Source organism: Colobus angolensis, unplaced genomic scaffold (assembly GCF_000951035.1).
Source record: "Colobus angolensis palliatus isolate OR3802 unplaced genomic scaffold, Cang.pa_1.0 Scaffold352, whole genome shotgun sequence".
Taxonomy (NCBI): domain Eukaryota; kingdom Metazoa; phylum Chordata; class Mammalia; order Primates; family Cercopithecidae; genus Colobus; species Colobus angolensis.
This window is the reverse complement of record NW_012116844.1, coordinates 1,084,941-1,102,540: the sequence shown is the minus strand read 5'-3', so window position 1 is coordinate 1,102,540 and position 17,600 is coordinate 1,084,941. Positions and strand designations below refer to the sequence as shown.

At 41.3% G+C, this 17,600-nt stretch overlaps 1 protein-coding gene and 1 long non-coding RNA gene across 2 annotated transcripts in view; one reads left to right on the top strand and one right to left on the bottom strand.

The window, feature by feature from the left end:
- Positions 1-17,558, bottom strand: part of LOC105519570 — a 29,673-nt gene extending 12,115 nt beyond the window's left edge. The window contains exon 1 of the long non-coding RNA XR_001002994.1: positions 17,450-17,558. This is a non-coding gene — a long non-coding RNA (uncharacterized LOC105519570). The remainder of the gene's footprint in view (positions 1-17,449) is intronic.
- Positions 1-17,600, top strand: part of EPC1 (enhancer of polycomb homolog 1 (Drosophila)) — a 111,015-nt gene that overhangs the window by 16,817 nt on the left and 76,598 nt on the right. The window lies entirely within an intron of this gene.

Sequence of the window (17,600 nt, the reverse complement as noted above, 5' to 3'; positions counted from 1 at the left end):
AAAAAAAAAAAGAAGAAGAAGGAGAAGAAGAAGGAGGAGGAGGAGGAGGAGAAAGAAAAATGCTCAGCTTTTTTGTGAAATAATAATAATAATGGCAATGTCTAATACTTACTGAAATCTTATTATAATGACTGGTGCTGAAGCTATCTTATAAGATTTTGTGGCCAGGCTCAGTGGCTCACGCCTGTAGTCCTAGCACTTTGGGAGGCTGAGGAGGCTGAGGCAGGCAGATCACCCGAGGTCAGGAGTTCAAGACCAGCCTGACCAACAGGCAGAAACCTCATCTCTATTAAAAATACAAAATTAGCCAGGCGAGGTGGTGCATGCCTGTAATCCTAGCTACTCAGAAGGCTGAGGCAGGAGCATTGCTTGAACCTGGGAGGCAGAGTTTGCGATAAGCCAAGATTGTGCCATTGTACTCTAGCCTGGGCAACAAAAGTGACTCTGTCTCAAAAAACAAACAAACAAACAAACATTGTAGACATTAAAAGATAGTGCTTGTAAAATACCCATCCTAAAGTAAAAACTCACAGAATTTGGTTACATGAATTATTTATTGATTCCAAACAACTGTAGAGGAGCAAAAAAAATATGACTTCCAGGTTTTTTGGCTGGGCTATGAATAAATTGACACAAGACAGACTAACAAGAGAAAAACCATATTTAATTATGCACATACATCCCACAAAATATGAGACTCAAAGAAGAATCAGATGATGGAAGCTTGTATAGCATCCTTAGCTACAGAAAAGAATAGGAGCTGGGGGCTTTTGATGGTGGTGGGCGGTGGGGAGCACACAAATAATGGGAGGGTGGTGGGAGAAATTGTATGGTGAATAAAGATTGTCCTGTTATGCATATAAAATGGTCTCTTAGGTAATAAAAAGTTGTCTGGAACAGCCCTTTTCCTGTTACGGATACTTTTACTAATATAGATTTCCTTTATAGATGCAAATTTCTTTTACAAAAGTATAGCAGAAATACAGGTTCAGTAGCTGGCTACTTGCAGAGTTCACTTAATAAGGAGGTGTGGTATAAAGAAGGTGACTTTTTGTTCCAAAGCTACCTTAGGGGAAGAAGTACAGGCTTCCTGCCTTAAGGGTACTGCTTCACTTCTGGAGCAGAAAGCAGACACTTTTAAAAGGGGGCCTAACATGAATGGCACACAGTGGAGGAAGCAAGCAGGTGGGGTATCCATGTGCTAGTTTGGTGCCTTACCTACCAGGCAGTTGAGTTGGCATCTTCATGGGCCAAAAATTATCCAGGTGGGAGAGAGTTTTGTAGCAGGCATACTGTATTAGTTTGCTCTTGCATTGCCATAAATAGCTGAGACTGGGTAATTTATAAAGAAAAGAGATTTAATTGGCTCATGCTTCAGTAGGCTTTATGGGAGGCATGGTCCTGGCATCTGCTCGGCTTCTGGGGAGGCCTTAGGAAACTTACAGTCATGGCGGAAGGTAAAGGGGAATGAGACTCTCATAGCCAGAGCAGGAGCAAGAGAGAGAGCAAGCGGGGAGGTGCTACTGTGCTTTTAAACAACCAGATCTCATGAAAACTCACTCACTGTCACGAGAACAGCACCAAGAGGATGGTGCTAAATCATTCATGAGAAATCCACCTTCATGATCCAAGCAGCTCCCATCCGACCTCACCTCCAACATTAGGGATTACAGTTCAACATGAGATTTTGGCAGGGACACATATCTAAACTACATCACATGCTTTTGTTGCCAGAAAGGAGTCTCAGTCCAGACCCCAAGAGAGGGCTCTTGAATCTCGTGCAAGAAAAAATTCAGGGCAAGGCCACAGAGTGAAATGAAAGTGAGTTTAGAAAGTAAAGTAATAAAAGAATGGCTACTCTACACACAGTGCAGGCCCGAAGGCTGCTGGTTGCCCATTTTTATGGTTACTGCTTAAGTATCTTCTAAACAAGGGGTGGATTATTAATATCTCCTTTTTTTAATTTAATTTTATTTTTTTTGAGATGGAGTCTTGCTCTGTCACCCAGGCTGGGGTGCAGTGCCATGATCTTGGCTCACTGCAAGCTCAGTCTCCCGGGTTCTCGCCATTCTCCTGCCTCAGCCTCCCGAGTAGCTGGGACTATAGGCGCCTGCCACCATGCCTGGCTAAGTTTTTGTATTTTTGGTAGAGACGGGGTTTCCCCGTGTTAGCCAGGATGGTCTCGATCTCCTGACCTTGTGATCCACCCGCCTCGGCCTCCCAATAAAACATGTTGCAGTAAAGAAGTTGGATAAAACCCACCAAAACCAAGATAATGATGAGAGGGACCTCCACTACACTACCACCAGCATCATGACAGTTTTCAAATGCAACATGTTTTATTGGTAAGGTCTTTATGACCTGTATCTTGTGCCGACCTCCTATCTCATCCTGTGACTTAGAATGCCTTAAGTGTCTGGGAATGCAGCCCAGTGGGTCTCAGCCTCATTTTACCCAGCCCTTATTCAAGATAGAGTTGCTCTGGTTCAAACACCTCTGACATTTGGGGCTGTAAATTGACTATTATCTCTCAAAGCAGTCTCCTGATGGGTGAGAGTTCCATTCTGGAGCTTGGAAGCACGTAGAGGAACTTGCCCTATAGGGGGTGTCTGGTGATGGGGAGGTAAAAGGTTATAATTGCATTTCTAAATGACTAAGTAGGAAGTGGGGAACAGGGAAAACGCACAAAAGAGAAAAGAAGAGAAAACACTAAACTATAATCATAACTTTTTCTATTTTTCTTAGAAAAAGGGGAGTATTCTGTAACAAAGGATGGCTTTTCAGTACTACTACTGTATCTGCAACTTCTCAGAATAACCAGCTCAAATATGCCAAAGAAATATATTTTGGGGGTGGCATATTCCGGTCTCCCACTGTCATATTTTGGAGTCGTATGTTCTGATCCCCAACACAATGCCTGCAGGTAGGCATTAATTATCTCTACGTTAGAGGAAGCTGAAGCTCATAGAAGTTATAAATTTCATTCATGTTTACAGAGCTAGAAAAAAGTAGAGCTGAGATTCAAACCCACATCATGTTTGACTCCAGAGCCAGACCTTTTAACCACTACACAACACTATATCTCTTAGCAATTTGTTTTCCTAAAGCTGTCGACCTAAGGGAAGAAGCTAAGACACAAAATACAATCTTAAGAGTTTATTTAAGCCAAAGTGAGGATGGCTGCCCAGGGTACATCCTGGAGAGTGCTTCCTTGGCCTTTGTTACAAGCATGTTTTTAAAGGCAAAAGGGAAAAAGGAATGGGCTCTTTGACAGGAATTCTCATTGGGTTACAGAGACCACATTGATTACTGATTGGCTATACTTTTTTTTTTTTTTTTTGAGACGGATTCTCACTCTGTCGCCCAGGCTAGAATGCAGTGGTGCAATCTCGGCTCACTGCAACCTCCGCCTCCTGGGTTCAAGTGATTCTCCTTCACCACTGCACCTGGCTAAGTTTCATATTTTTAGTAGAGATGGGGCTTCACTCTGCTGGCCAGGCTGGTCTCAAACTTCTGGCCTCAGGTGATCCACCCACCTTGGCCTCCCAAATTGCAGGGATTACAGGGGTGAACCACCACGCCCAGCCTGACTATACATGTTGAACTATGGAGTATAAGTTATGGTGTCCAGTATGTGGCATTGCTAGCTTAATTTATGGCTACTTGGTGTCAGTCTAGAGCTCTCATCAAGTGGCTTCAAGAGATAATTATTTAACCGAAGGAGGAAGTGAGACATGACTGCTGTCGCATTTCAGTGCCTCTCTGGGCCTGCTGATAATGTAAAGGGGCTTCCATTCCTCAGAAAGTTTCTTTTCTTTTCCAAAGTTCCTGCATATATGTGCTAGCAACCTTTATTGCTGCTTTTAAAAAGGGGAAATCAGTGAGCAGAGAAAACTCAGGAAAAAAACATTTTTTTTTTTTATGTTTCTGGGGTGGTGATAAGGAAGAGGCTTCACATTGAAAGTTATAGCAGTAAAAATTACAGGTAAATATCTTATCACAAAATAATGCAAACATATCATAGATTTCCTAAACTTTGCATTGTACTAGACATTCTTTAGAGTACAGTGAAGAAACACAGCAAGCTAAATTAGAAGGGGTGGAGAAAAGACAATTTAAAAAATAAAATGGGTGAATTTTGGTTTTGCCTAAGATTTCCTTTTTAAGGAAACATTCAAAGGGCCCAACTCTAGCAATCAAATCTGTGATTAATTACATGATTTGAACAGGTCCTAGATTTTCTGTTCTAATGTGTTCTTTTGGGAAATATATCCCCTTCCCAACCACAATGGTGAAATTGAAATAAAATTATGTGGTATTCTTCTTTAAACTTGTATGGTACTTCGGAATTTTCAAAGATTTTTCACCATATTGTCTCATTTATTGTTCATAATGCCCTAACAGAAAGAGAACAAGTATTCTGTAGACCATGCATGTGAGATCCTTATCCTTTCTATAAAGTCCTACTGCTGGTAAATGGTAAATACTAGATTTGGATCCAGATCAGCAAATATGGAAGCCCGTGTTCCTTCTGGAACATCCTGCTGTGTCTCACTACACTATGTGGCTGCCTTGAATGCAAATTGTTACTTATCACTGGACTGTTTTCACACACAGCACTTACCCTGAGGCAAACAGTAGCAACCTGTGCAAAGAGGCCTTGACCCCCTGGGGAGCTAGCTTGACCAGATTTGGAGATTGGGCAGCCACTGTGCAACTACCAGATGAAATCACTTGGCAATGAGAAGAAAAGAGGCAACAGGACTCCTTGTAGACATATGCATGATACAAAACTACTAAATATACATAGAAATGATATAAAACTACTAATAATACAACATATGAATGATACAAAACTACTAAATATACCTAGGAATGATACAAAATTACTAATGATACAAAACTACTAATGATACAAACATATGAATGATACAAAACTACTAATGAGGCCGGGCGCGGTGGCTCAAGTCTGTAATCCCAGCACTTTGGGAGGCCGAGACGGGCGGATCACGAGGTCAGGAGATCGAGACCATCCTGGCTAACACGGTGAAACCCCGTCTCTACTAAAAAATACAAAAAACTAGCCGGGCGAGGTAGCGGGCGCCTGTAGTCACAGTTACTCCGGAGGCTGAGGCAGGAGAATGGCGTAAACCCGGGAGGCGGAGCTTCAGTGAGCTGAGATCCGGCCACTGCACTCCAGCCCGGGCGACAGAGCGAGACTCCGTCTCAAAAAAAAAAAAAAAAACTACTAATGATACAAACATATGAATGATACAAAACTACTAATGAGGCCGGGCGCGGTGGCTCAAGTCTGTAATCCAGCACTTTGGGAGGCCGAGACGGGCGGATCACGAGGTCAGGAGATCGAGACCATCCTGGCTAACACGGTGAAACCCCGTCTCTACTAAAAAATACAAAAAACTAGCCGGGCGAGGTAGCGGGCGCCTGTAGTCACAGTTACTCCGGAGGCTGAGGCAGGAGAATGGCGTAAACCCGGGAGGCGGAGCTTCAGTGAGCTGAGATCCGGCCACTGCACTCCAGCCCGGGCGACAGAGCGAGACTCCGTCTAAAAAAAAAAAAAAAAAACTACTAATGATACAAACATATGAATGATACAAAACTACTAATGATACAAACATATGAATTATAGAAAATTAATGATACAAACATGGATGATACAAAGCTACTAATGATACAAACATGGATGATACAAAACTACTAATGATACAAACATATGAATGATACAAAACTCCTAAATGGAAACAAAACAAAAAGATTTCAGAAGGTGAATGTCCTCTTTTAAATAAATTAATTTTATATGGTATCTTTCAGGTATTTGGCTTCATATGAGAATTTCTTTTCTCTTTCCTTAGCTAAGAGTTGTGAAGCCTTTACAACACAATATTATGTTGTATACTGTACATGTGAAAAATAAATCTCAGAAGAGTAAAATGATCTATTTGAAAAAATAGGGTAAAAATATCATTCAAAAAATAGCTTATGTTTATTAAACATGACTTTTGTGTCAAGCCCATGCTATGCTGCTTTCGTTGAATTCTTGCAACAACCTAGGTAATAGATTCTGTTATGATTCCTATTGTATGGATGGGGAAACTACAGCTTTCAATAGCTTAAATAGGTGTCAAAGTCTTTTGGTTAAAATTCAGTGTATTCATTTTACTAGAGAAATTTTTGGAAAGATATGTAGCTAAACATTTCTAGTTAATTTGTTATTAAACCATATATACTATCAAAGTGTAGCAATCTGCTCAATTCTAGTACCTGCCAGAATTTCATCCAGTTTTATATTTTAATGTCTTATATTATACAATTTTTAGCAGGATGAAACATTTTAAGACAGTAATAAAGATAATATTTTACACTTATAAGATCTTTCTGCCTTTTCAAAGTTTATTTGGCAGACTTAAGTAATTAGATGGATAACTTGATTGGAAAAACTTCTATTTTCTTGAATTGCCTAGAATGAAATTTCCTAAAGTGTGCTCTTACAGAACTAAAGGTAATAATTAACAGTGTACAGAAAGGGGTTCTATGGTCACAAACTTTGGAAAATACTGTGCTAAGCATCAGTAAATGGGTTTCTTTTCTGCAGGACTTCCCTGAGCCTATACATGGTGAGCCTATACCTATCTTAAAGAGGAAGATTTAATAAGTAGTATTCCCCTAACTTATTAGTTTTATATGGAATTCTTTACATAACTCTCATTTCAGAACATCAGTATTTTATGGAGCCTAGTTTTTGAAAACGCTAAACTAATATCTGGGAAGAAATACTGATATTTAAATACTAGGTGCTCGTCATCTACTCAGCTGGCTGGTGAAGCAGCTAATCTTCATTCATGTAGACTTGTCACTATCATTATTCAAAGAACAGCAGACATTTGTTCTGTGCCTTAAACCATGAAAATTTAAACCTATTTTCTTTCCTTTTTTTTGACTCTGTTGCCCAGACTGGAGTGCAGTGATGCAATCAGAGCCCACTACAGCCTCAACCTCCTAGGCTCAAGTGATCCTCCCACCTCAGTCTCCCAAGTAGCTAGGACTACAGGTGTACACCACCACACCCCTGGCTAATTTTTGTATTTTTGGTAGAGATGTGGTCTCATTATGTTGCCCAGTCTGGTCTCAAACTCCTGGGTGCAGGTGATTCTCCTGCCTCAGCCTTGAAAAGTGCTGGGTTTACAGGTGTGAGACACCACACCTATCCTAAACCCATTTTTTATTTTAAATGTACTATTCGGATTATATGTGTTCTTTATTAACAATGAAAAGTCAGTGCATTCTATACTTTAAGAGGGTAATTCTTAAGTAAGTTATTTTATAGATGCTGGATAAGTATCTCTGTCAAATAATAGTCTTAGAAGAGTATTTAATGAGATGAGAGCATTCTCAAATTATACTGAGAAGTAGGCTGAGCGTGATGGCTCATGCCTGTAATCCCAGCACTTTGGGAGGCTGAGGCGAGTGGATCACTTGAGGTCAAGAGTTTGAGATCAGCCTGGCCAAAATGGAGAACCCTCGTCTCCGCTAAAAATACAAAAATTAACTGGGTATGGTGGCGGGCACTTATAATCCCAGCTACTCGGGAGGCTGAGGCAGGAGAATCTCTTGAACCAGGGAGGTGGAGGTTGCATTGAGTGGAGATCATGCCATTGCACTCCAGCCTGGGCAACAGAGTGAGACTCTGTCAAAAATATATATATATTGAGAAATAAAGGCCACAAAACAGAATAAACTATACTATCTCAATATTGTAAAACCAGCCAATGAAAAGCAAACACAAAAACTAACAAATGGGACCAGGCATGGTGACTCACACCTATAATCCCAGCACTTTAGAAGGCTGAGGCAGGAGGAGTGCTTCAGGCCAGGAGGTCAAGATCAGCCCAGCCAACATAACAAGACCCTGTCTCTAGAAAAAAATTTAAAAATTATCCAGGCATGGTAGCATGCACCTGTAGTCCCAGCTACTGAAGGCTGAGGCAGAAGGATCACTTGAATCCAGGAGTTTGAGGCTGCAGTGAGCTGTGATAGCACAACTGCACAGCAACCTGGGCCACAAAGTAAGATCCTGTGTCAAAACAACAACAACAACAAAACTAACAAACAAAACCAGAAAAGACCAGAAAAAACAGAAACACAAAGTGTTAAACTTATTATAAATAAATCAATTAAAACAAAAAATACTCTCTCATTCCAATATGCATGCTGCTGCAATGCAACTGTCTAACGTTTTGACTTATGTGTCTCGCATTTGGGAAACCAAATTCAGAAGAAATATTAAGATTGGGATGTGGCTTTTACCTGTGTCAGTAACTCACGTAGAGAAGTCAGGTAGGTCTTTGGTTTCTGAGCTTCTACAACTTTAACTCTGGAAGATACATCATGTACTCTGTTCCAACTTGGGAGGTGCTGATGATGATAGCTACTCTGTGTCCCTGGCTATGTCCTGAAGCTTAACTGATTTTTGGCTTCAAAGTGGTCTCATTCTTGTGAACAAGTATTTAAACAATGATTATAGAAGGGTACTGGGAAATCACTTTTCTGGGGGCTTTGGTAAATGTTAATCAATGTGTGCAGGCACCACTCGGCCTATAACTCTTCCAGTTCATAGCTCAGCTCACAGAGTCTATTTTCCTCCCACGCTGTCCTAAAGAAATTGGGTTTGCTGTGACCTCCTCATTCTTTTTGATTCTCCTCAATCTCTTCCTTGAAATGCTGACCTCATTTGGCTTGTCTCCAGGCTTCTCCCAGCCTCGCCCTCCGTTCTTGTCCAGGGTATCTTTTAGATGTTGGTATTCCCCAGGGCTCCATTCTCTATGCTCCTCTCTCACTCCCTGAGTGAGTCTTCACACCGAGAATCCCACTCCACAGGCTTCCAGTCATTCACTTTCCCTTCCCTGCTCTGAAAGGGAAGGGGAACTAGGTTCACAGTGTTTACCTAAGCAATTGGAACAATGTTACTCAAGGTGTCATGCAGAAGAATAAATACAGTGAAAGATAAAACATTTTATTTCACTAATCTTAATTTATTGTATGTTAAGATCATTATGTACCCCAAGTTTCAGTAAGAAAATAGAAAGGATTTCCTTCCTCGTGTTATAAAAGCAAAAGCAATTCATGATATTTTCTCTCTCGAAGCCCTTTTTCCCTGACAGTCATTGTCTACCACCCACTAATAAATTGTACTTAAATCTTCCAACATACCTTTCTACTTCATTAACAATTTTTCTATTTCCTCTAAATTTCATTCCTTCACCTGTCATGGACCATCTGTACCATACTGATTTGTTTGTGTGTTACTTAGTAAAACTAATGCTTAAGTAGTCTATCTACTCAAAAGTGTAAGGCACTGGCCAGATGCAGTGGCTCACACCTGTAATCCCATCACTTTGGGAGGCCAAAGTGGGCAGATCACCTGAGGTCTGGAGTTCAAGACTAGGCTGGTCAACATGGCAAAACCCTGTCTCTACTAAAAATGCAAAAATTAGCTGGGCATGGTGGCGCACGCCTGTAGTCTCAGCTACTCAGGAGGCTGAGGCAGGAGAATAGCTTGAACCCAGGAGGCAGAGGTTGAAGCCAAGATCATGCCACTGCACTCTAGTGTGGTCAACTCTGTCTCAAAAAGAAGGTGGGGGGAGGTAAGGCACTAAAGGTAGCGTGTTCTCTCTTGTTTTTTTGTCTTTCTACCCCTTACAACCTTGCACCAATGCCTGGCCTACACATAGCAATCTGTCAGTATGTGCCAGTCAATGGGTTTAATGGGTTGACAGTAATTTAACATAATCTAGTTTAGATAAATACTACCAAATATTTCTAAAATGTGTATGGTTTAATTTGTACATTTTTCTAAGATAGACTTTTATTCTGAGAAATTAATCGCTGGGATGAGACATGGAAGAGACTACTGTATACTTCCTCTGTTAAGTACTAAATTATTATTTTTCAAGTTCAGTTTCTCAACAGTTTCCTGTTCATGCCTCCCACCACTTCTTCTCCAACTGCAACTAGTAGTATCCTCCTTAAAATGCTGTCTTAGAGGTCTCAACTGCTTGCCAGCGCAGTGAGGAAAAGATCAGATGATTTACAGCACTGGTCCCCAGCCTTTCTGGCACCAGGGACTAGTTTCATGGGAAACAACCTTTCTATGGATCTGGAGGAGGGGGTGGTTTGGGGATGATTCAAACGCATTACATTTATTGTGCACTTTATTTCTATTATTATTACATCGTAATATATAATGAAACAGTTCTACAACTCACCATAATGTAGAATCAGTGGGAGCCCTGAGCTTGTTTTCCTGCAACTGGACGGTCCTATGTGGGGACAGTGATAGGAGGCAGTGACAGATCATCAGGCATTAGATTCTCATAAGGAGCAAGCAACCTAGATCCCCCAATGTGCAGTTCAGAATAGGGTTCGAGCTCCTATGAGAATATAATGCTAGGTGAAGCTTGGGTGGTAATGTGGGCACTAGGGAGTGGCTATAAATACAGATGAAGCTTTGCTGGCTCACCTGCCACCCACTATTTGCTGTGTGGCCATCTACACATTACACATTTACAATAAATGTGTAAATCCCAATACATTTACACATTCATTGTGTAAATCCTAAGGTTATAGAAAACCTAAACCTTAGGATTCACACAATAAATGTGTAAAGACATTCTATTTAGATTACATAGAAAATCTAAAATGTATTGTGTGTCATTTTTTTTTAAATCCCAATACTGCTGCAACTACAATTCTCAGATAGTCCCATTTGTTTGAATCACGCACTTTTCTTTCTTTATTTTTTTTTTTGAAGCGGAGTCTCACTCTGTCGCCCAGGCTGGAGTGCCGTGGTGCAATCTCAGCTCACTGCAAGCTCTGTCTCCCGGGTTCACGCCATTCTCCTACCTCAGCCTCCCAAGTAGCTGGGACTACAGGTGCCCACCACCACGGCTGGCTAATTTTTTGTATTGGATCATGCATTTTTCATTTCTTTTTTGTTGTTGTTGTTAAACTTCATATTGAAGACAAGGTTAAACTGAAGTAACTTTGAGTCCATCCTGCTACTATTTGCTAAGATTGATAATTTGCCCTTTATTCTCTTAAGATACAGATATATTGTTTCTAAATATCCTCTGAATGATTTTATTTTATGTGAAACATAGTTCTTAAAGATTATGTACAGAACTCTATGCACAAATTACTCAGTAAGGAAATCAGTAGTTCAGATATTGTTTCTGTGACACCTTATTAAATATATTGAAAGGCAACTGTAATATTTTCTTTCCAATACTTCCTAGATGAAAAAAACAATATACCATAAAGGGCTTCCAGTGTTTGTTTACCCAAATGTTATAGTGGAAGCATTGTTTGCAGTCATTTCTTTATGTAGCTTATTATGAAAGTAAAAAGCAGGAAGTTAAGAGAAATGATTCGAAATGATTGCTTCAAGTGAAAATGTATTCAGTATTCATACTTTTGCAGAATGCTTCAAATTATTGCACTATGTCACTTTTTAATGTAGACATCATTGTGCATTTACATGGTTTAAAGACATTTATTTCCCATTTTCCCAATTAAATACAAATACAGTACCTCACTTTATTATTAGTCCTGCCAGGATATAGAGACCATACCTTGTTTATTATTGTTTCTCCAACACAAACTGTTTTGCCTTAGCTCTTAGTAAACATTCAATAAATATTTTTTGAATGCTTGAAGAAATGAGGAATCCAGATTCCTCCTACCAAAACTAGTATTATGATTTTTAATTTTGTTGTCCCATCAAAGAGAATTTAACTCTTTGTATCAATTCCTTCCTGCCTGTCTCAGAGAAAGATAGCCCTAAAATTAACCCATTTAAATGATTCTTTGCTTTTAGTGTACAAACATGCCCACGTCTCCTACTTTCAAAAACAATGAAACCCTTGACTTCAAATAGCTACCCCTCTCTCTTCTTCCTTCATTACCAACCCTTTTAAACATTCTGTCTTCAATTCTAGTTCTCTCCTCATTTCACTTCAGTCTAGGACTACACTCTGGAATCAGATACTAGGGATTTATTTTTGTTTTCTTTTTCTTTCTTTCTTTCTTTCTTTTTTTTTCTTTGAGATGGAGTTGTGCTCTTGTTGCCCAGGTTGGAGTACAATGGCACGATCTCGGCTCACAGCAACCTCCACCTCCTGGGTTCAAGGTATTCTTCTGCCTTAGCCTCCTGAGTAGCTGGGATTACAGGCATGCGCCACCACGCCCGGCTAATTTTATAGTTTTAGTAGAGACAGGGTTTCTCCGTGTTGGTCAGGCTGGTCTTGTACTCCCCAGCTCAGGTGATCCATCCACATCGGCCTCCCAAAGTGCTGAGATTACAGGTGTGAGCCTCTGTCTCCAGCCAGATACTAGGGATTCTAATTTCAGCACTGCCTCTGACCAGCTTTGTGGTCATAAACCAGTCACACAAGCTCTCTAAACCCTACCTAATACCTAATAGGGACATACCTATTGCTTGAAGGACTGTCATGAAAATTGAGATAATGCATTTAAAGTATTTCTGCATCGCCTGATACACAGTAGGTGTTCCATAAATGGTAGCTATTCTTCCTGTTGACTGAAAGCACAATAGGAGCTCAGAGATGAGGAAGATTGGGGTAGGCTTATTTTGCATTTACCTAACTGTTCACTGATGCTTCAGATTAGGAAATTAGAGCCAGAGAGTTTAACTAGTCAATGTTTCATGGGGGAAGTGATATTTTAGTTGGATTTTAAAGGATAATAATAATATCTTACATCTATTGAGGGTTCACTGTGGGCCAGGGATGATTCTAAGTGCTTTACATGGTTTTACTTAGTATTCAAAACATTCCTGTGAGATAGGATTTTGATAGACAGTCAGTCTGAGGCAGGACAGGGAGGACAGACTGAAAAGAATGAATGAGGCTGGGTGCGGTGGTTCACGCCTATAATCCCAGCACTTTGGGAGGATGAGGCAGGTGGATCACTTCAGATCAGGAGTTCAAGACCAACCTGGCCAACATATAGTGAAACCCCATCTTTACTAAAAAAATACAAAAATTAGCCAGGCGTGATGGTGCACACTTGTAATCCCAGCTACTTGTGAAGCTGAGGTAGGAGAATCACTTGAACCCAGGAGGTGGAGGTTGCAGTGAGCCAAGATCACACCACTGCACTCCAGCCTGGGCAACAGAGCAAGACTCCATCTCTCAAAATAAAATAAATAAATAAATAAATAAATAATCAACAGAATGAATAAATACCTGGAGGCAGGAAAGACATGCTGATTTTTTTTTTTCTTTTTTTAAGACGGAGGTTCGCTCTTGTTGCCCAGGCTGGAGTGCAATGGAGCAATCTCGGCTCACTGCAACCTCTGCCTCCCGGGTTCAAGCAATTCTCCTGCCTCAGCCTCCTGAGCAGCTGGGATTACAGGCATGTGCCACCATGCCGGCTACTTTTTTGTATTTTTGGTAGAGATAGGGTTTCACCATGTTGGCCAGGCTGGTCACAAACTCCTGACCTCAGGTGATCCACCTGCCTCAGCCTCCCAAAGTGCTGGGATTACAGGCATGAGCCACCACGATTTCTGAATATGGTGATGAGACTGGTAGCTAGCGCGAAAAGCTTGTCTTAAGCAAAAATGACAAACGATGTTGGACAGAGTGGGGCAAAATTATAGGAGGTCTTGACAACCAAACACTCCAAAATTTGGCTTTATCTAATGGGCAAAACAAAGAGCAGTTATAAAGATATGACTTGGGGAAGGGAGGATACAGAATGAAGTAGAGTTTTTGGCACACTGACTTGGTGACATGCATTGTGAGGGCCCAGGGACCCACTGACTCTGCTTCCACTTTTGGTTACCACTAGCCACCAACAGAAGAGTACCAGCACAGTTTCCTATAAAGTGGGAGCTTTCAACAGGTTTATTGAGGGAGTGAGTAAATAAAGGATGGGCTGAATAACTAAAGGATTAATGGCAGGCTGTTTCTAGATGGAGTTGGGGCTATGTTTAAGACAATGGAAATGGAAATCGGGAAGTAAATCCTAGAAACAATTTCAAAGAAGAAACCATAAGACTTGGATACATACTGAACATAAACTACTATTTAGAGCTGTATTTCAAATGTATTATTTACAGCTGAATGCAGTGTCAGAGCAGTTGCCTTTGGAATATTCTAAGTTTTTGTTAAGTAGAAATTCTGCATTTGGAACAGAAATCACATTTCTCGTGCTGTTATATCTAATGATTATTACCATGAAAACTCATGTCTCTTTTACCTTCTACTCCTACTCCATCCACCCAAGTTCTTACTAGTTTTACCTCCTAATGGGATTGTTGTTGGGGTCTCCTACTGAACTCCGGCCAAATAAACCTCCTCATCCTTAATCATACCTGCCAGTTGCTGCCTCTCACCTTTTTGTTCATACAGTTGTGTTCCCCCATGAATGTTCTTTCTTCTATAATAGCATTTCATTCCCATGAGCAGTTGGAACCTTAGCCATCCTTCAGAATCAGATCACATGCTGCTTCTCCATGCTGTCTGATCAACCCAGATGGAACCTACTGCTCTCTTTTCTGAACTCCCGTAGCCACTTACATTTCATTATACTGCCTTGCCACTTGGGTAACTGGGTATCCATTTTACAGTGTTTTATTTGTATCCCCTACAATGACAGTACTGTGTGTTACCTGGTTATCCAATACATATTTGTGACACGAAATCAAACTATCTTAAATACTCCAAATCCCTTCCCAAACAAGAATTTCCTTCTGCCATTAGTGTATTCAGCTTTGCCCTAGCATACATTTTATGCAACATCGAGAATTTCACATCACTTTTGTTGGGGACACTTAGAAAAAGAAAGAATTTTAAGTTGAGAACAGAAAAGAATTGTTAAAGTGGAAGTAGAGGATTAATCATTTTTTCAAGGAATCTTTTGGATAGATAAAAGAATCTGGGGAAAACTAAGCCTGAACCTTTACTGCTGCCTTCCTGCCCCTTAAGGTGAAGAAAAGTGAACTGCATAAAAAACAGGCATGGGTCCGAATGCAGTGGCTTACACCTGTAATCCCAGCATTTTGGGAGGCCGAGGTGGGAGGACTGCTTGAGGTCAGGAGTTCAGGAGCAGCCTGGGCAACAGAGGGAGGCCCTGTCTTTAGAAAAAATATTAGAAATTAGTAGGCTATGGTGGCATGTACGTTTAGTCCCAGCTACTGACGGCTGAGGCAGGAGGATCGCTTGAGCCCAGGAGTTCAAGGCTGCAGTAAGCCACGATCACAACCCTGAACTCAAGCCTGGGAGATAGAGTGAGACACTGTCTCTAAAAAATAAGAATTTCAAGAAAGGGCTTTGTTTGTTTGTTTGTTTATAAAAGAGGCTTGAGATTACAGCCTTTGGGTCCTTGGGAACCCAGAAGGATCTGAGAGTTGGAAATCCACATTATTGAGGAGCTGGATAAAGGAATGATGAGAAAAAGGTGTCTCTTACCAGGCATATATGTTATCTGCCAAAAGGCAAACTTAATCTGTAAGCTTATCTCTGAATTTGCCATGGAGGGTGATTTTAGACTCTCTAAAGAATAAGAAATTTTTTGTACTCCACCCATTATTACTAATGCAGGATGTGGAAATAGTTACTTTGTTGTTTACCGTTATTTTTATGAGGGTAAAAATAATTCATTTCCTTGGTTCACTCTTGACTTACTCTATTTTGTTCTTAAAATCTTAGGCTCCTCAATCAAGAATTCTACTGCTAGGACTTTCAGGAACCTAGTGTTGTAGGCTGGAGCAGGCTGTTAGAATAATATTCAGCCAGTATTTTCGGAACTGTTAAACCTGGCTAAACAGGTGTCATTCCACAGTGAAGTTGGCAATTCTTGAGGCTCCCAGAAAATGACTGCTATCTGATGACTCAGCCTTGGACACGTCTCTGCTGTTGTCTTAAAATACCCTTCTTCCCTTCATTTTTACTTTTTTTGCAAAGTTAACCCACACTTATCCTACATATTTACCCAGATATCTTCTCTTCCAAAAAGTCTTGCCTTGCCACTTCATTAGAACCACTCCCCTGGGTTGGGCGCCACTCTTGCCCCTTCCCACAGTGGCCTGGGCTTTCACATAACACTTAGCTCGCTGTGTGGCAGTTGCCATTCGCGGGTCCTTCTCCCCACTGTGTAAGTTCCTCCAAGAGCCCTGTGGGTGCCAAGCTGACGTAGAAGGTTATGAGGGCTCAATACACACACTCATTACTCATCGAATGAATAAATGCACGGTCTCTGTATAGGAAATGCAGGTGAACGTCCTTCTGCCTCATTTAAGTGAGCTGCTAATATCGGAGTTTTAGGATAATTTTGGAGAACCGCAATCCGCCTGTCTTCTCCCTACCCTACGGAGTTGGCTAAACCAGCCTGGAGGCTAGCAGTTTGCCTGTGTGCCCTAAGCTAGTGACGGCTCATATCAAGCCCAGTATTTAAGGAGCATGATTACTTTTACTATGTAGCCCCCAGGGAGAAAAGGAGACTCACAAAATATTTTTGTATCTTTTTGTATCTTGTTGTACAAGATACAAAATTGTGCACCAAGATACAAATTGAAACTCGAATTGAAATTTGGCTGCCAATTTATTAAACCCACCCCAACAATTTTCTCTATTTAAAAAAAAAACACGAAAAGAAAATCTCTGGTACCCATTTTCATGTGTAACATAAACCGATGCCACCAATCTATCATATCCATCTAAATCTAATAATTCAGCTTTTTGTTTGTTTGGCGGCAGTACGACAGGTCTTTATATGATTCAGTGTTACAAAGTTTTTCGGGGGACAAATGATAAAAGTGTGAATCCACGGCTATGATGAAGCCGCAGTTTCTTTGAGTACAAAATCATGAGCTAGACATAAAGAACTGGCTTTAAATTCCGAAGTAGATCTTGCTTCTAAATGTTACGGTGGTGGGTAATAATTTCCTTTGCTTCAGTTACTATTTAAAAAGTAAGTATGTGTAGATAAAAATGCATGATTTTAAAAAATCTACTTTGTAGAATAGGATACTATCATTTATACTAAGCCCAATGCGTGGGAAACGGATCAATGACTTGATGCAGTGCCTATAAAATATTATAATCCAAAGTTGCATTAGGACATAAAAATAACTGCTGATAAAAGTTTACTCAAAGTAGCATCCGCCCCTAATTAAGTTTGTATTTTTATCGTAAAGACCTAAGTCGCCGCGGGAACTGGGCTGTGCGTTCGCCCCCCGCGGCAGACGGCGGCGCGCGCGCCCCTCCGAAGCCCTGCGGGGGCGGCCGCTGGCGGACACCCCACAAAGGTCCGAGCCCTCCGAGCCCCCAGTCCCCGGGCCCGAGCCCCGCCTGCCACTCTCCCCAGCTGCCTTTCCAAACGCCAGCGTGCTGGTGTTTTCCCGCACCTTGTTCGCCCGTCAGAAAACGGCGCCGGGAAGGAGCGAGCGTGAGAAAGTGAGCGGCGCGGCCGGAGAGCACGACCCAAGAGCCGGCGCCCGGTGTCCGAGCTCCTAGTCCGCCCTGTCTGCCCCCGGGCCCGCGAAGGGCGGGGACCCC